Source organism: Microcebus murinus, chromosome 8, assembly GCF_040939455.1.
Source record: "Microcebus murinus isolate Inina chromosome 8, M.murinus_Inina_mat1.0, whole genome shotgun sequence".
Lineage (NCBI taxonomy): Eukaryota > Metazoa > Chordata > Mammalia > Primates > Cheirogaleidae > Microcebus > Microcebus murinus.
In genome coordinates this window covers 11892057-11912202 of record NC_134111.1, presented here as the reverse complement: position 1 = coordinate 11912202, position 20146 = coordinate 11892057, and the positions used below count along the sequence as shown (strand labels likewise).

Sequence of the window (20146 nt, the reverse complement as noted above, 5' to 3'; positions counted from 1 at the left end):
AATCTCCTGGACTTCTCTGTCATTTTATCCCTCCAAAGTCAGATAATTTTTTTCTTGCTGAGTTTTTTTAACAGAGTTTTCTATATTGTGTGTGATGGCTCTTGATTCAAAATGTCCCACTGAACACATCAGTCTGTCTTTCTGCTGACTTTCAACTTTCTGGCTCAATCAATCACAAAACACCCTAATCCTTCTTGGCTTGTCCCAAGTCACATTTGATACCAGTCCAACCTTATCTCTAATGAGTTCACCTAGGTAATTTGCATATAACAAACAAATTGAGTCTTCCAATGATTGCTTATAGGGGGCAAAGCCATAAATCAACCTAGAAATAACTTACTAGAAGCCTTCTGGCTAAGTAGGAACAGAGCCTAATAAACAAATTAAAGTTAATTATGTCTTTCAAATTCAGTTTATTCTTTACAACTCCACAGTTCTATCTACAACTAACTGCTAGATTCAGATCAAGAATAAAACTCATGCTACTATTTTGGATGTTGGCATAAATTCTTTGATTCTTTTGAGCACATCATCACAAAGTTGTGATATTTCTCTGCTCTAATAGTCTACTGTAAGTATACATGTGAAAGGCTACAGGGCAGAGACATAGGATTCCTGGAGTTTTTCTCTGGCTCTGTCATACAATACCTATAAGTTTTGGGGTAATATGACACCACTCTTCCAATTTACCCACTCTAAATTGAGGAGGAGGTACCCACGAATAGGCTTCAAGTGGTCTGTGAACACTTGAAGTGACATGCAACATTTTTAACATGCTTGGGCATTTTTTACCTTTTAGGGAGAGGTTCATAGCTTTAATCAGAACCTATCTCTCATATCAAAATGTAGAGAAAGTACAGACTAGTGTATATCCCACTCTTATTGCATCCCTCCCATAATATATAATAATTCAATTATTATTTTATGTTCTCACGGAAAATTCTATTTTTCAAGAAGTCAGACTTTAAGTACTCAAATTGAATGTACCTACAATCAGGGATGTTGTGAGAAAGGATGGATTTTTGGTAAACTATCCTGGGATAATTGGTCATTCATACAGAAAAATTAAATTTCTATTTCATATCATACATACAAAAATAAACCCCTGGTATATTAAAAAACTAATTGTGAAAAGCCAAAATTAAAAACTTTTAGAAGATATGGGAGAATATCCAACAGTAAAGTATTTCTAAAATAAGACAAAAATTATACATCATGGAGTAAACCTTGATAAATTTTACTAAATTATAGTTACAAACTTGTATATGATCAAAGACTGCTAAACCAATTTTCAAAACACACCACAAACTAGAACCAGGTATTTCAAAAACTTATAACTTATAAGTATTAATATAAGTATAATTATTATAAGAATTAATAAGTATTAAACTTATAAGTATTAATATCTTGAATATATTAGAAATTTTTATATCTCAATAAGAAAAACATAAAAACTAGAAAATAGGGAACAGCTATGAGAAGGCAATACAAAGGAAAATCACCATGAATGGCCTGTGTCAATCAAGTCCTTCCAGCTCTGACCGGCCCTGCTGTTTCTATAGCCCTTACTACTTGTGCCATTTATTTTAAAATTTATTCTGTGCCATTTACCATGGTTATCTATTTCATTTGGGCAACTCTTGTTGTTAAATCCCTTGAGGACAAGCCCTGTGTTTTAAACTTTTAAATATATCCATCAGACAGCCCCTAGCACACTACTGAATACCCAGGAGAAACTCAATGAATATCACATATATATTTTTACATTTGAACATCTCTGAAATTGAGATGCACATTAAAATCTATGGCATTTGATGCTGTCAGGCAGGCAGCATTCAACGCATAGTTGCCATTGACTACACAAGTATGAACTTGGTTATCACTATTCATATTATCATCATTTCAGTTATGTGCATCATTGATAGTATATTTATTGAGTTTAATTGTCATTTAAAATATATTTCAAAAGGCTACACTCTGACTTGACATTGATACAAAAAGTTACAGTGAAGGCAGAAGGCAGGGAACACAAAGCAGTGGGACAAAACTAATACCTGTAAAGCAAATATCCTCATTGCCAAATGGCCGTAATTCCATAATTTCTTGCAAAATAAAGGCAATTTATGGGATCTCAGAAAGGAAGGGACCTACAAATAGATGAAGCTGAAGAAAATTCTGTCCCTGAGATATAAGCAAAAAGATTGCCTAAAATAGGCCAAGCAGTGCGACCCAAGGCAAGAGGATGACCAGGTCTCTCCAGAGGAAATTCAAGACAACAAAAAGCTGATGCGACTTATTCATGCTGTCTCTTATTCAATCAAGAAAATATCAGGCTCAAATAAAGAATGTATGTTAGCAGTATGAAAGTGCTCTTCTAAGAAATGCTGCCTCATTAGTGCACTGGTGGCATACAGGATGCTATTGTGTGGATAAACACAAACGTTGACTCTGCAATCACACTCTGAAAATGAAGAACTTTTGGAGATGCTTTAACTAATATATTCTACTTTTATTTTTTTCTATATGTATAAAGTGGTAGTTGTTAAAAATCTTGCTAAACATGTCTAAATGGTTTCTTTCTATAAGCTTATAAAATAAGTACTAAGTTATAAAAAATTGCATCCTAGTTGTATATAAATTAAGGTACAACCTATAGTTGAAGTAATGGATGTAATCATTTTTATTAGGTTACAGTTCACCCTTCCACTGAAACTAGACTGGCCTTGTGACTACCTTTGAGGGACAGAATGTGGCACAAGTGCTGATTTCAGGCCTAACTCTTAAGAGACCTAGAAGTTTTTACTTTTGCTCTCTTGGATCCCATGCACCATTCTATAAAGAAGCTAGTCTACACTACTGGAGAAGAGAGGCCATATGAGGCAGAATTGAGGCACCCAGCCAGCATCAAATACCAGACATGGAAGAGAGGCCTTGGTTGGTGTTCCAGCCCAAGCTGAGTGCAGCTGCATGAGTAACCTTGGTTAACACGGAGCAGAACCACCCAGCTGAGCCCAGCCAACTCACAGGATGAGCAATAATAAATATCATTGTTTTAAGGAACTAAGTTTTAGGGGTGTTTGATCATGCAACAATAGATAATTAAAGCAGATATTGCTAATATTACTAATTGTGCCATTTATTTTAAAATTTATTCTAAAAGAAGGCGTTACTATCACAAAAAACCCTCAAGCCTGTGGTATTGGGTTTTGGGACTGATTGCCGGGAAGGAGCTGTAAAGGCAGCAAGGAGATAGTGGAAAAGCAGAAAAAAGAGCTGTTCATAAGTGCTAGAAAAATGGTGAGCATTTGGCTTGGGTGTTGTTATTGAAGGCTGGAAAAAAAAAAGGGAACAATGTTATGTAGTGTCAGAATAATTAAGAAGACTGGAGTAACTTGGAAGAAGAAAAATCACCTAGTAAGCTTGTGGATCCAGTATTTTCAGGCAGACTGCTAAAAATATCAACCAGTTTCTTTTAGAAGCATATAATAAAGTGTTGCAGGAGAAAATTGAGCTAAAAAATGAACTGTTTAGATTTTAAGCAGAATTTAGAGGAAATATAGGGGACTCAGGCCATTTTCTCCAGATGGAAAATAACTTCTCAAAGGAAGAAATAATCTCATGGAAAACAACAAATCTAGAATATTTTCAGTAGAACTGGCCTCAGGGTTAAAATGAAATCAACAGTGTGGCTGAAAGACTCTTTGTTTAGACCTCAGAAAGATTTAAAGTGGTGCTTGGTAGAACTTTCAGCTAAATAAAAGCTTCTAAGAGAATCTTACGGCAAATTCTCTCAGCAGAAATATCTGTCTCAGAATGAATTTGTATGTGGCTTTGAGTTATAGAATAAACCAAATCAGATTAGTAAAAAACGCACAGAGTATTTAAGAGGGTTATATTAGTAAAAATGTCATCAGTTTGGACTAAAGGGGACAGAGCAGTTTATAATGAAAGAAAAAAGAAACTTCTAGACTTCGGATTTTCTACAAGTGGGCTAAAAGAGCTACTCTGCTACAAATATGGGACATTTTTCTTTTCTGTTTTTTAGTTTGTTTATATTTCAAAATATTAAAGGGGTAGAAATTTTTTGTTACATGGGTACATTGTACAGTGATGAAGTAAGGGCTTTCAGTGTGCCTGTCACCCAAATACCTGTACCTGATAGGTAAGTTTTTCCCCTACCCCCTCTCACCCTACCACCCTCTTGTTTTCCAATGTTCGTTACATCTTTTTGTGCCTGTTTGTACCCATTGTTTACCTGCCAGTATTAGTACGAACATGTGATGTTTGTTTTTCCATTCTTGAGACACTTTAGGATAATCTTCTCTAGTTTCATTCAAGTTGTTACAAAAGACACTATTTCATTCCCTTTTAGGCTGAATAGCACTCCATGATATACATATACAAAATTTTCATTATCTACTCATGAATTGATGGGCACCTAGGTTGATTCTCTAACTTTGCAGTTGCTAATAGTGTTGAAATAAACATTAAAGTGCAGGTGTATTTTTGATAAAATGACTTCTTTTCCTTTGGGTAGATACGCAGTAGAGGGATTGATGGATCAAATGGTAAGAGTACTTTTATTTCCTTGAGAAATCTCCACAACATTTTCCATAGAGATTGTCACACCAACAGTGTATGAGTGTTCCTTTCTCTCAACATCCATGCCAGCATCTATTGTTTATTTGACTTTTTCATAATGACTATTTGGACAGTTTTAAGGTGGTTTCTCATTGTGGTTTTAATTTGTGCTTCCCTGATGATTAGTGATGTTGAGCATTTCTTCACATGTTTTTTTTTTTTTTTTGCCATTTGCATATATTCTTTTGAAGAAAATTATGTTCATGTCTTTTACCCACTTTTGATGGAGTTTGTTTTTTTCTTTCTGATTCATTTGAGTTCTTTGTAGATTTTGAATATTAGTCCTTTGTGAAATGTATAATTTGCAAGTATTTTCTCCTACTCTGTATGTTGTCTATTCACTCTATTGATTATTTCCTTTGTTGTGCAGAAACGTTTTAATTAATTAAATTCCATTTATTTATTTTTATTGTTGGTGTATTTGCCTATGGGTCTTAGTTGTAAATTCTTTCCCTAGGCCAATGTCTAGAAGAGTTTTTCCTATGTTTTCTTCTAGAACTTTTATGGTTTCGTGCCTTATATTTAAATCTTTACTCCATCTTGAATTAATTTTTGTATATGGTGAGAAATGTGGGTCCTGTTTCATTATTCTGCATGTGGCTATACAATTTATTGAGAACCATTTATTGAGAATCATTTATTGAATAGAGCATCCTTTCTCCAGTGTATGTTGTTGTCTGCCTTGTTGAGGATTAGTTGGTCCTAGCTGTATGGTTTTATTTCTTGGTTCTCTATTTTGTTTGATTGGTCTATGTCTTTACTTTTATACCAATACTATGCTATTTTGGTTACTATAGCCTTATAGTATAATTTGAAGTCAAGTAATGTGATGCTTCCAGATTTGCTGTTTTTACTTAAGATTCCTTTGGCTATTCAGTCTCTTTTTTGGTTCCAAATGAAGCTTAGGATTATGTTTTCTAGATTTGTGAAATATGACATTAGTATTTTGATGGGAATTGCTTTGTATCTGAAATCATCTTGGGTAGTATGGACATTTTAGTGATGTTGATTCCACCAATCCATGAGCATGGGATGTTTTTCCATTTGTTTGTGTCATCTATGATTCCTTCATAAATTTTTGTAGGTCTCCTTGCAGAGATCTTTCACTTCATTAGTTAAGTATATTCCTAAGTATTTTATCTTCTTTGTAGCTATTGAAAATGGCATCGCGTCTTTGATTTGACTCAGCATGATTGTTATTAGTATACAAAAATACTACTGATTTGTGTAAGTTGATTTTGTAACCTGAAACTTTGCTGAACTTATTTATCAGTTCTAGGGGTCTTTGGGTGGAGTATTTAGTATTTTCTAGATACAAGATCATATTGTTAGCAAACAGGGATTGTTTGACTTCCTCTTTCGTGATTTGGATGCTCTTTCTTTCTTTATTTCTCTTGCCTGACTGCTCTGGCTAGAACTTCTAGTATAATGTTAAATAGAACTGGTGACAGTGGGTATACTTGTCTTGTTCTGGTTTTTAGGGGGAATGCTTTCAACTTTCTCCCATTCAGCATGATGTTGGCTGTGAGTTTGTTATACATGGCTTTTATTATTTTGAGGTATATTCCTTCTGTCTAGTTTGTGGAGAACTTTTATCATGAAAGGGTGCTAGATTTTATCATGTGGGGTTTTTTCTGCATCTACTGAGATGATAATATAGTCTTTGTTTTTGCTTCTGTTTATTTGATGAATCACAATTATTGATTTACATATGTTGAACCATCCTTGCACCCCTGGGATAAAACACACTTCATCATGGTGAATTATCCTTTTGGTGTACTGTTGAATTTGGTTTGCTAGTATTTTGTTGAGGATTTTTGCATCTATATTCACAAGGGATATCGGTCTGTAGTTTTCTTTTTTCTTTTTTTTTGTTGTTGTTGTTGTGTCCTTTCCTGCCTTTGGTTATCAAGGTGATATTGGTTTTGTGGAATGAGTTAGGAAGTATTTCCTCCTTCCCAATGTTATGGAACAATTTCTGTAGGATAGGTATCAGGGTTTTTTTTTTTTTTTTTGTAAGTCTGGTAGAATTTGGCTGTGAATCCATCTGGTACAGGTCTTTTTATTGTTTGGAGATTTTTTTATTACTGCTTCAATCTCATTCTTATTATTGATCTGTTCAGGATTTCTATTTCTTCCTGATTCAGCCTTGGGATGTTGTATGTTTCCAGGAATTTTCCATTTCCTGTAGGTTTTCTAGTTTATGTGTGGAGAGGTTTTCATAGTATTCATGGGTGATATTTTGTCTTTCTGTGGTATCAGTTGTAATGTCTCCTTTTTCATTTTTGATACTTGAATCCTTTCTCTTCTATTTCTGGTTAATCTGGCTAGTGGTCTATTTATTTTGTTTATCTTTTCAAAGAACCAACTTTTTATTTGATCCTTTGTATTTTTTGTTTGTTTCTTTCTTTCTATTTTATTTCTGCTCTGAGCTTTGTTATTTATTTTCTTCTGCTGCCTTGGGATTTAGTTTGTTCTTCTTTTTTCAGTTTCTTGAGATGTGACATTAGGTTGTTAATTTGTGATCTTTATGTCTTTTTGATATAAGCATTTAAGACTTTAAACTTTTCCCTTAACATTGTTTTTTCTGTATCTCATAGGTTTTGTAAGCTTATGTATCCTTGGTCATTAAGTTGAAAGAATCTTTTGATTCCCATCTTAATTTCATCATTGACCCAAGGATTGTTTGGCAGCAGGATGTTTAATTTCCATGACTTTGTGTAGATTTGATAATTTCTCCTGGAATTGATTTCTAGTTTTATTCCACCATGGTCTAAGAAGATACACGGTATGATTTCAATTTTTCTGAATCTGCTGAGATTAGTTTTGTGGTCTAAGACATGATCAATCTTGGAAAATGTCCCCTGTGCTGATGAGAAGAATTTATATTCTGTGGGTTTTAGGTAGGGTGTTCTGTAAATGCCTGTTAGGTCCATTTGTTCTAGAGTCCCATTTAAGTCCAGTGTTTCTTTGTTGATTTCCTGCTTTGATCATCTGTCCAGGTCTGTCAGCAGAGTGTTGAATTTCCTGGCAAGTATGATGCTACGGGTTATTTCTTTACTTAGATCTAGTAGAATTTATTTTATGAATCTGGGAGCTCCTGTGTTAGAGGCATATATATTTAGGGTTGTTATGTCTTCTTCCTGAATTTCTCCCTTAATTATTACATAATGACCATCTTTGCCTTTTCTTAACCCTCGCTGATTTAAAGTCTATTTTATTTGATATGAAAATGGCTACACCAGCTCAATTTTGGTTTCCATTTGTATGGAATATTTTTTTCTATCCATTTACCTTGAGTCTGTGAGAGACCTTGTGAGTTTGACCAGTTTTTTGGTGACAGCATGTAGTTCAGTTGTATTTTTTCAACCATTCAGCCAGTCTATGTCTTATCTGGAGCATTAAGTCCATTCATGTTCAGTGTTATTATTGATATGTGGAATAGTGTTCTGTTACATTCACCATGTTGAATAATGTCTTGTGGCTTTGTTTTACTTCTTGTACTACCATTTTATAAGAGTTGTGAGTTTTAATTTTTGGTTGTTTTCACACTGGTTGGTATCTATTGTTCTGTTCCATGCATAGTGCATTTTTGAACATTTCCTGTAGGGCAGGTCTAGTAATGACAAATTCCCTTACTGTGTGGTTCTTTGGGGAAGTCTTTATTTCATCATTTATGAAACTTAGTTTTGCAGGATACAAAATTCTTAGCTAGTAGTTGTTCTGTTTAAGAAGACTAAAAATGGAGCCCCAGACCCTTTTGGCTTATAAATTCTCTGCTGAGAAGTCTGCTGTTATCCTGATAGGTTTTCCTTTATAGATTAGTCATTGCTTTTGTATTGCAGCTTGTAGTATTTTCTCCTTCACTTTGACTGTCACCATGTTGATGATTATGTGTCTTGGAGATGTCCTATTTACTATGAATCTCCCACATGTTCGATGACTATCTTGTATCTGAATATCTGACTCTCTGGAGAGATCAGTAAAGTTTTCCTCAATAATTCCCTCACATACATTCTCTATGCATTTTGCTTTTTCTTGTTCTCTCTCAGAAATACCTATAATAATTATTATTATTTTTGTTTGAGACAGAGTCTCACTCTGTTGTCCAGGCTAGAGTGTCGTGGCATCAGCCTGGATAACAGCAACCTCAAACTCCTGGGCTCAAGCAATCCTACTGCCTCAGCCTCTCAAGTAGGTGTGACTACAGGCATGCACCACCATCCCTGGCCAATTTTTTCTATATATTTTTAGTTGTCCAGCTAATTTCTATTTTTGTTGTTGTTGTTGTTGTTGTTTTTAGTAGTGATAGGGTCTCACTCTTGCTCAGGCTGCTCTGGAATTCCTGAACTTAGATGATCCATCCACGTCAGCCTCCCAGAATGCTGGAATTACAGGCATGAGACACTATACCCAGCCCCTATAATTCTTATATTGGCTAGTTTTACAATCTCATATTCCTCTGAGTGTTCATTCTTTCTTCTTTTTTCTCTTTTCTGCATCTTGACTGACTGGGTTCATTTGAAACCCTTGTCTTCAAGTTCTGGAATTATTTCTTCTACTTGGTCTAGCCTATTGTTGAAGCTTTCTGCTGTAATTTGAAATAATTTCTGTCATATATTTTCTTATGTGGTCTATCCATTTAGTGACTTTTAAATTTTTTCTCATTCATATCCTGAAATATTTTTTTGTCTTTTGTGTTGGTTTTCAACTTTCTCATCAATATCATTCATCTTATTTGATTTTTGATAACTGATTAAGTCCATTCAGATTTTCTATTTCTTCATAGTTCAGTCATGGTGGGCTGCATATTTTTAGGAATTTGTCCATTTCATCTAGCTTTACAATTTTTTTTTTTTTTTGAGACAGAGTCTTGCTTTGTTGTCCAGGCTAGAGTGAGTGCCGTGGCGTCAGCCTAGCTCACAGCAACCTCAAACTCCTGGGCTCGAGGGATCCTTCTGCCTCAGCCTCCCGAGTAGCTGGGACTACAGGCATGCGCCACCACGCCTGGCTAATTTTTTATATATATATCAGTTGGCCAATTAATTTGTTTCTATTTATAGTAGAGACGGGGTCTTGCTCTTGCTCAGGCTGGTTTTGAACTCCTGACCTTGAGCAATCCGCCCGCCTCGGCCTCCCAAGAGCTAGGATTACAGGCATGAGCCACCGCGCCTGGCCTAGCTTTACAATTTTTTTTTGCTTATAATTGTTTATTGTACTCCTTTATAGTACTTTTTATTTCTGCAACATTGATGGTAATGCCACCACTTTCATTTTTGATTTTAGTAATTTGAATCTTCTTTGTTTTTCCTAGTCAATCTAGCTAAAGTATGTCAATTTTGGTGATCTTTTCAAAGAACTTGTGGTTGGTTTTGTTGATTTCCCTATCGTTTTTCTATTCCTATTTTATTTATCTTTGCTCTAATCTTTATAATTTCCTTCCTCTTTAGCTTTTTTTCATTTTCTAGTCCCTTAATGTGGAAAGTTGATTTAAGATCTTTCTTAATTTTTAATTTGTTTACAGCTATAAATTTTCCTCTTAGCATGGCTTTGATAAGTTTTGGTATGTTTTGAAAAGTTTTGGTATGTTTTGTTGTTTTTATTTATCTCAAGATATTTTCTAATTTTTCTAATGATTTCTTCTTTTGCCCATTGGCTATTTAAAAATGTATTGTTTAATTTCTACATATTTGTGAATTTTCTTCTGTTATTAGTTTCTAGTTTCCTTCTATTATAATCAGAAAAGATACTTTGCATAATTATATATTTTTTTAATTTAGCAAAACTTGCTTTGTGGCCTAATATATTGTCTATCCTGTACAATGTTCCATGTACACTTGAGAAAAATGTGTATTCTGCTGTTGTTTGGTGGAGTGTTCTGTTCATGTTTAGTAAGTCCAATTGACTAATAGTATTCTTCTTCCTCTATTTCCTTATTGATCTTTGATCTCATTATTCTATCCATTATTAAAAATGGAGTATCGAAGTCTCCAACTATTATTGTTCAATCATCTATTTCTTCCTTTAATTCTGCCAATGTCTGTTTTATATATTTTGGTGCTCTGATGTTTGGTGTAAATATGTCTATAATTGTTATATTTTCTTGATGTTTTGACACTTTTATCAATATATAACATCCTTCTTTGTCTATTTAACAGTTTTTGACCTGCAATCTATTTTATCTAATATTAGAATAGCCAACCCAGGTTTATTTGGTTACTAAATGCATGGAGTATCTTTTTTATCCTTTCACTTTCAACCTATTTGCAACTTTAGAACTAAAGTGAATCTCTTATAGAAATATATAATCAGATCATGTTTTAAAAAAATTCATGCTGCCAATATATTCTTTTAATTGGGGAGTTTAATCCATTCATATTCAAATAATTAATGATAAGAAAGGACTTTTTATTTTTTGTTTTTGGTGTGTCTCATAGGATTTTGTTTGGTTTTTTTGGACGATGAGGTATGCTAAGATGTGGAATTGGATCAATATGTGTAGCTGAGCACAACCTACATATAGTGATATTGGTATATAAAACAGAAAGGACAATTTCTGGCACACAATAGGCATAATAATGGTGGTAATTAGAGGACCCTCTTCTAAGAGAGATATTCTTAGACATTGAAATTTTCTGAGAGCTCAAAGAAAGAAAGTTAAAATGGTAATCTGACAGGTATTAAGGTAATTTTTTAATTAAACTGATACACAGGTTTATCCTTGTAAGGGAATTGCAACAGTGTTTGTCTACATAATAACAATTGAATGAGTATAATTATTATTGTTATTATCATTGTTGTTGCTGGTATTATTTGGACAATTAGCTTCACCTAGTATCTCTCTGGTCATACCTTGGAATCTTATGTGACCTTACCAGTGGTCTTTCTTTAGGTCCTGGTACCCTCATGCTGATAAACCATCTTCGGGACCTGTCCCTCTCCCACGAGGGAAAGCAGTAACATCATGAGGCTGTATTCTACACCCAACAGATGCATCTATATCATTCTGACACCATCAACTAGCCATGCCTCCCTTCTACCTCAGAAATGTTTGCTCTTTGGAGCAATAGAACGGCTTTATTATTGTCTGAAGAATACAGACATAGAGAAATCTTTGATTGTTAAAATTAAAATACTCTTAGAGATGTTCCATGTTTCTTATCTCTTTCTTTTCTTTTCTCTTTTCCCTAACCTGATAACTCACCATGTTTCAAGGAGTATTTGAAAAACAATATATTTTCCAGTTTTCTTTACATTAATTTAGTCATTTATTCAGATAATTTTCAAGGGTTCATATTACGTTGATGTGTGATTTTGACCTGGAGAGTTTCATCTACAGCCTTCAGAATGCACTTGACTTCATTGATTTGCTATAGGGTCAGAATTCCACAGCTTTTAAGTCTCTCACCAAGCAGCCCAAAGTAACCTGGATCCCATAAGCTCAGTGGTAGCTTCAGACATTTTGTATTTCTGACCAAACTTCCAGGCTTAACTGACAGTATTAGTTATCTAATGCTGCATAACAAATCACCCTAACACTTAGTAACTTAAAACAATAATAATCATCAATTATCTCTCACAATTTCTGTTGGTTAGAAATTTGGAACAACATGGCTGGTTGTTGACTTGGGATCTCGCATGACATTGCAGTGAGATGTCAGCAGGGGCTCAAGTCTTCTGAAGGTTTGACCAGGGCTGGGGAATCCACTTCCAAGATTGTACACTCACAAGTTCTGGTTGTTGGTCTCAGTTCTTGTCCATGTGAGTCTTTTCATGGGGTTTTATGAGTCTCCTGGTAGTATGGTAATTGGATTCTCTCAGAGCAAAAGGTCCATGAGAGCAAGGAAGCAGCTGCAATGCCTGTTGTGACCTGACTTAGGGAATCAAACCATCACTTCCCCCACATTTTGTTGGACACACTGATAGGTCCCTATGGGGCCCACACAAAGGAGGGAATACTAGAAGGCGAGGACACTTGAGGGCATCTTGAAGGCTGACTACCACACCACCATACTTCATTGGATTTTCTAGAGTAGATCCAATTATAAATTTCTGACTGGCTTAGCTATTAGCTACATATCTCAGAAAAAAAGGTTCTCTTGTAATTTGTGAAATTACCTTTCTCCTTGACTTTCTTCAGAGCTGTTATTCTTTGCCAGTGGTTCTAGAACTGATTGCTTTATTTATACAATCCTTAACATGTTTTATTTATACAATCCTTAACAACCTCTCTTATTTTGGAAGGAAGGAAGGGAGAAGGAAGGAGGAAAAAGAAAGGAAGGAAGGAAAAAAGGAGGTAAGCTCCTATGCGAGGTGTTTTATATTATTGTCAAAGTGTTCTGAAGTTGCAGCTGTCACGCTGAAGAGAGTGTTTTCCACTATTTCATTTCAAAGGATCAAGCTCATTATAGATTCCAAAATTATACTTCTTCTCCTTCTAGTTGTATCATAATAACTTGTTCCCTGGTGTTTCTTCAGTAGGTTTTTATGCTGCCTCCACGACGTGAAAAGTGACATTTATACAGATTTGGTCTTCTTTTTCAGATCTTCTCTGTATATGAGAGACTATGTATTAATAGTATCTTCCATTAAACATACAGAATGTATATCAGATAGAACTTTTGCCGTCATCTGCTCTGTAGACCTATTGCTTTGGAAAAAATGAATATACTTGCATTTTGAAACCTAGGTCTACATTGATGCTGCTGTTCACAATTTGGTTTTCCTTTTGCTAACCTAGGCAGTTTTTTCTCTAGATCATGTGGGTCTCCTCATGGAGAATGTGGGTACTTAGGCAGGATCATCTAAAAGGTAAAACTTTAGGCTCTGGCATCTGAATCATGGATCTGACAGTTATTAACTCAAGGGCCATTGGAAAAATTATTTAAATTCTTCAAGCTTTAGTTTTCTCATCAGGAAAACTAAGATATAAATGGCCAACTGTATAACGGTGTTAGTTTTTAACACTGGTCCTGTCTGCCATCCTCAAAAAATTGGTTTTGAAGTGAAATCCAAAACAGCAGTAGTCATTGTGTTGTGTTAATGTGGAAGTGAAATGTAACAGGCAAAAGTGCTTTGAAAAGCTAACACCACTCTGAGAATATTCTGAAAACATACTATATGTACACAGATGAATTCAGATGATTGCTACTCTCAGAAATATCCAGTTTGTCACACTGGTAGCTATATTCAGTTAAAAATAGTATAAACTTGAACTTAAACATAATTAAGAAATTTTTAAACTTTAAACTCGATATTGTATGAAAATCAAGTTTTGATTTTTAGAGGAAATATTAGGTGTCTGTCTCTGTCCATCAAAGACATGGTGTTCTCTATGGTGGTGGGGTCCTCTTTGGATGGAATGCTTCTGTCAATTAAAAAAGTGGGGGAAGGCACATGAATCTCAACATGGTATTTTTATTTATAAAATATAGTCCTTTTCTATGCTGATAATATACACATTAAGAATATACACAAAGGGGCACATTTTCTCAAGACATCTTGAGGTTGTGGGCTCCAGGCCCATCATACACATTTGACTCAGAATAAACCTCTTTAAAAAAAAATACACAAAAAAATAGAAGTTTTAATGTAATGAATGAATACAAATAGTGGTGGCTAGTTTTTCTTGGTGTATTTCAGTGGACTATCTTGTCCACACCATGGAATGTACATATAGCCAATTACAACAGTGAGTTACCACTACAGACCTATTAGAATGATGAAATTTTAAAATACCAACAACACCAAATGCTGGTGAAAATGTGGACCAACAAGAACTCTCACTGCTGATGAGAATGCAAAATGATTCAATCATTCTGAAAGACAGGTTGGAAGTTTTTTACAAAGTTAAACATACTCTTACCATACAATCCAGCAATTATGTTCCTTGGTATTTTGCCAAACAAGGTGAAAACTTATATCCACACAAAACTCAGAATGTGAATATTTATAGTAGCTTTATTCATAATTGCCAAAGTTTGGAAGCAACCAAGATGTCCTTCAATAGGTGAATGGATAAATAAACTGTGGTACATCCAGACAATGGAATATTAGTGATAAAAAGAAATGAGCTATCAAGCCACAAAAATAACATGGAGGAAACTTAAATAGATGTTGCTAAGTGAAAGAAACTAACCTGAAAAGGCTGCACACTACAAGATTCCAACTATATGACATTCTGGAAAAGGCAGTAAGAAGATCAGTGGTTTCCAGGGTTTGAGGTGGTGGGGGAGGGTAGGTGGAGGGATGAACAAGTTTAGCACAGGGCACTTTTAGAGCAGTGAAGCTGTTCTGTATAATATCATAATGGTAGATACATGACATTGTACATTTGTCAAAACCCGTGGAACTATAAAATTTAAAGAGTGAACTTTAATGTAAGCTATGGATTTTAGTTAATATTAATGTATCAGTATTGGTTCATCAGTTATAACATTGTATCATACCAATGCAAGATGATAATAATAGGGGAAATTGGGTGTGGAGGAAGAGGGAGAATACGAGAGCTCTCTGTATTTTTTGTGTGATCATTCTGTAAACCTAAAACTGCTCTGAAAAAGAAAATCTACTGTAATCCTAGCACTCTGGGAGGCCGAGGCGGGCAGATTGCTTGAGGTCAGGAGATCGAAACCAGCCTGAGCAAGAGTGAGACCCTGTCTCTACTATAAATACAAAGAAATGAATTAGCCAACTAATATATATATAGAAAAAATTAGCCAGGCATGGTGGCACATGCCTGTAGTTCCAGCTACTCGGGAGGCTGAGGCAGGAGGATTGCTTGAGCCCAGGAGTTTGAGGTTGCTGTGAGCTAGGCTGACGCCACGGCACTCACTCTAGCCTGGGCAACAAAGTGAGACTCTGTCTCAAAAAAAAAAAAAGAAAGAAAAAGAAAATCTATTTAGAAAAATATAAACTCTAAAAAAAGAAGAACAAAATGGTTGATTTTACTGGGTTTCTACTGGGATGGTCATGTGAGAATGATTACAGACACCTACTTGAAGTCCTGGTGGACCATGTTTGGAATATGATTAGTGAAGGACAGTGTTTTCCAAACATTCTGGTTGAGGTAAAAGATTGCAATCCTTTTCTGGAAAGATGACTTTTAAGCAGGGCAAATTTGAGTCTGTGCCTCAATACTTATAGTCACGTGACCATGGGAAGCTCGCTTAGCTGTTATGAGTCTCAGTTTCCTCATTTGTAAAATGGAGATAGTTTTGTGATATCTAACTTCATAAGCTTATTTTGAAAATTATTAATTAAATAGACAGGCTGTATGTAAAAAAATGGGTGAGCAGCAGGCACCAATGAACAATAGCTTTTATTGTTAGGCAAATGCAAGTAACTGTTCTAAGAACCATCACCACATATTCTACCTTGGCATATGCATCCATTGAAATTAAGAATCATGATGTTTATTAAAAACTCTCTCAATTATACTCAATGTTATTGAAGCATAGGAAATAACTAGAAACCGTGATAGTTGTAAGAAATGAAATAAAATGAAGCTAAGGTAAATAAAAAGGAGTTACCTATTGGCTTTTCCCAGTTAATTAGCATATGCACTTTCGATTATTCATACCTTAGGGAACTCATTTAGGCAATCAGATATCCCATAAATATTCATCTTATTTACCTTCAGTGTCTCTGTCATTAGGATTGGAGACTGGCAGTGTTTTCTCAATGTATTTCACGACTGGTTGCTTTGAAAAAAATTACCTGGGACTAAATTTATATGTCATTAATGGTGAAACCTATCTGGCACATGAATGCTGAATTAAGGAAGCGATGCTCCAGGCTTGTTGGCACCTCCTGGGTGGGGTCTTCATCACCTAGGTGAAAGGCATGGATTCTCTCAGTGGGCTGGCGACAGGACTGCAGAGGTGCGATTCTGACCTTCGGCCACTAGCATGTGCTCTTGAATAGTTTTTCGTGGCAATCAGGCCCTGGGCCCATAGGAACTGAGAGGCTACACCTCTGGTTCTAATTTGCTAAAGAAGCAGACAAAATGTGATTTATAAGTGTGAAAGTATTGTGCCACCAACTCAGACCTGACCCCACACAAGTGGCTCTTCAAGGTGCCAAGAATGGCCCTGGCGGCATTTGCAGCAGGGGATGTACAATCAGGATGGGGCACGTAATTTGCAGACCCAGTTCAAAATGAAAACATGGAGTCTCCTGTTTAAAAATTAAGAATCTTAAGACAGGGACAGTAGGGCTTTTCTGGCTGTGGGACTCTGTGCCACTGTGCAGGTTAGGTGCCCTTGAAGCTGACCCTGAGTGCATCACACTAATTATCTTCTCCTTAGCTGCCCAGCCTCAAACTGATGACAAAATGGATGAACGACCCTTCTTGACTGTAGGAAACCAAATTTCACATTATAGGTATTATTTCTTGAGGACTTATTAGAGCCAGGCCCAGTGCTAGGTCTTCTATTATCTCTAACTGTTATGATACACCTCCCAAATAGACTTTAGTATCTCCATTTTACAGGTAAGGAACTGAGTTTTAGAGAGATTGAGTGACTTACACCGAGAGAGTCAGTGAGTGACTGAATCCGGGCGGAAACTCAGGTTTGTATATCTGACTCCAAAGCCCATATTCTTCCCATGTGAGTCATGCCCCTTTGTAGAGTTGGAAGTTATGAACTTTTGAAATATAGCATGTGCAGTTTTGGGGGTGACTTTCCTATTCCAATAATTTTATTTACCTTAAAAGATTTTGCAACCCTCTTCAGCTCCCCTCACCAGGCCCCGCACCCTGTTCTCTCAGTGACAGGAAACACTGCAAGAGAATTTTGCAGAGCAAATTACAAGTGTTACATCTACCTCTTGCCTCCAGGCTGCAGACAAAAGCTCTTTTCATTGTGTCAAAGATATACAGTCAGCCAAACAGTATATACTAGCAGGACGATTTAGTTTCCAAAGAGGAGCCTAGTCTAAACTTTTTCGATCCACACTTGAAATAAATCAATATGGTGCAGAACGGATCATGAAAGACCCTTTGAGAAGAGAAAGGTCTTCAGAATGCAGAGTGGGGCCAAGTCTTTCCTTAACTTTCCCACTCCCAAATTCTACAAAACCAGGGACTATGTGGAGCAGGGGAGGGGGGAGGATACCAGGGAATGGCCTCTTGTCTTGTTTAATGGTAAGAAGATAATGCCAAAATGTCTGCACCTTTGGAGAGGAAGGCTCCTTTTGTTTGAAGCTTAGCAAAGCTACTTTGGTTGCCATGAAGACAGAATCAGTGTGGAGGACTGTTTCAGGACTTCAGGCTGCGATCCTCCTGGAAGCCACCACCCCCTTGCAGCCAACAAACCCGGAGAGTGGCCCTGCTTTCCCAAAGCTCGGCTGCTCATTAGCGCCATCAGTTAACCCCCTGCCCCTGCCCGTTGCCTACTTATTGTAATTAATTTTATGGCCCTTTTAAAAAAAGAGACAGAAAAGAAAAGGGAGACCTCTACATTTTATGCTACATTGCACAAGCAATTGAAAGATGCAGGGAAAGGAGGAAAAAAAATCCAAGCACCAAATGTTTAGCAGGCTTTTCTTCTATTTTAAATGAGCAACCTATTTAAATCAATTATCAGCTCAAAATGAGCAGGCTGATCTAATTAGTCTTGGCCCCTGGTGGGTTAATGAATGAAAGGGAGGGGCTGGGTAGATGTGGGCTTTCTCTGGAGTCTTCAGAACTGACCACACAAACGCAGACCCCTTCTGGGTTGCTAAGTCCTTATCAGGCAGAATTACAGAAAGAGAGAGAGAGAGAAAAAGAGAGGGAGGGAGGAGGAATGAGAGAACGAGAGGAATAGGGGAGAATTATTAGTTCAATCAACACAATGACTAAGCATTGCATGGCGTATTTCCAGCCTGAGTTTTACCATGCAGTGATCATTACCATTTGATAAGTAGTTCAGAATTGCAAATAAATCAATTTGTGTTTTCTTTAAGCATGTTTGAAATGGAACAACGTATTGACTTCAGAAGAAAACATGCTGGTGAGTGATGACAGCTCCAGCCCTGAATCTTGGCACACTAACCTCCTCCCCCTCCCCATCCATGCGTGTCTTACCCTTTATTTAATCATAATGGCCCCTGGACGTTAATATATAGTTAATTAAGGAACTAATATGAGGAAGCAGGAGTGGGAAATACGATGAACAATAAGTTTGTGAGCATTGAACTGGAAGGTCTCAAGTTTCCCAGGATTCTTTTTAATACATCTTTTCGAGTATTCCTCGGTGCAAGGAAGTAGATATTTGCTTTTTGGGTTATGACATTTCTTACCCCAAATGTTAACTCTCTGGTAAATGTTACAAGTATTTACGGTTTGGGAATTTGATATCTGTTACTTTTTGGGTTACTCTTTTCTAATGGAAATTGCATGGGCTTTGAGGTCAGGCAGGCCAGCTTTGCACTCAAGTGCATGACCTTAGGCACCTTTCTTCCCATCTCTGAGCCTCAGTTTTCTCATCTTTAACATGGGGATGATTTCACTTAACTCTTGTGAGATTGGAGATGCTGTATACGAAGTGGCCACTGTACGTGCCCTTCCTCTCCTTCACTCAGAAGACTGAAACTAAGGATGTTTTGGTGAAGGCCGGAAGTTACTTTGTGTTTTTCAAAATAATTCAATGAGGGATTTTCTGTGTTGATTTTTGCTTGAATTAAGTCCCTTTTTCAAGACACTACTTGAAGGAATGAGAAAATGAGCCTCAGGGAACACTCGTTCCTCCAATTGAGGATGGGGAAAAACAAAGGAGACTCGATAGCTGCCCCCTGCTGTTTAATTAGATGTAGCAAACAGGTATTTCTGAATTTAAAAAAGGTCAATAAAAACTGACAAGAACCATCACTGTCTTTCGGTTTTCAGGAGGTCGGTCATTGCCAGGGCAGTCAGTGTTGACACTTTCCGCACTGAGCCTGTGATGAAACGAGGTGAAGACCTTGAAGAATTGCAAGACAAACTACTAGGTATGGAAGAACCACACTCTACCCATTCCTCTGCTGCCCACCAGATTGTATTTCATCAGGGACAGAGAGATCTGAGAAAAACTGGGCCATTTTTGAACTTCAAAATTAGTGTGTTACCTATACAAAGGCAAAATGATTTTTGCTGCAAAACAGCTATATCCTTTAGGATATTTCTAAGAAGTCTCAGTCTTGTATCAATAAAATGGCCAGAAACATTGGCCTATATGGAAATCAAAATCCCATTGTTTTATGACCATTCACGGTCCTTTTTACCAAGCCCCCAATCCCAGTGAAGAGAGGATACTGTTCACTTCTCACCCATTGTTCTTGATTGGAAAGTCTCACAGCAGAAATACAAAACATCTTTGGAGAGAAAAATGGTAAATTTTGGAAAATGAGAAAAAACTGCAGAATCTCATGTGAACTGGAGTTTGATTTTGTGTGACAAAGAATGGGCGTGGGAGCACTTAGGAGCGTGTAGAAAGGAATGCTGGAAATAATTTGCTATTTTTGGAGACACAGAAAGACATAG

General features: G+C 36.4%; 1 long non-coding RNA gene across 1 annotated transcript in view; it reads left to right on the top strand.

The window, feature by feature from the left end:
• Nucleotides 1–19930, top strand: part of LOC142872291 (uncharacterized) — a 38350-nt gene extending 18420 nt beyond the window's left edge. The window contains exons 2-4 of the long non-coding RNA XR_012920491.1: nt 17135–17214; nt 18592–18638; nt 19514–19930. This is a non-coding gene — a long non-coding RNA (uncharacterized LOC142872291). The remainder of the gene's footprint in view (nt 1–17134; nt 17215–18591; nt 18639–19513) is intronic.
• The last annotated feature ends 216 nt before the right edge of the window (nt 19931–20146 follow it).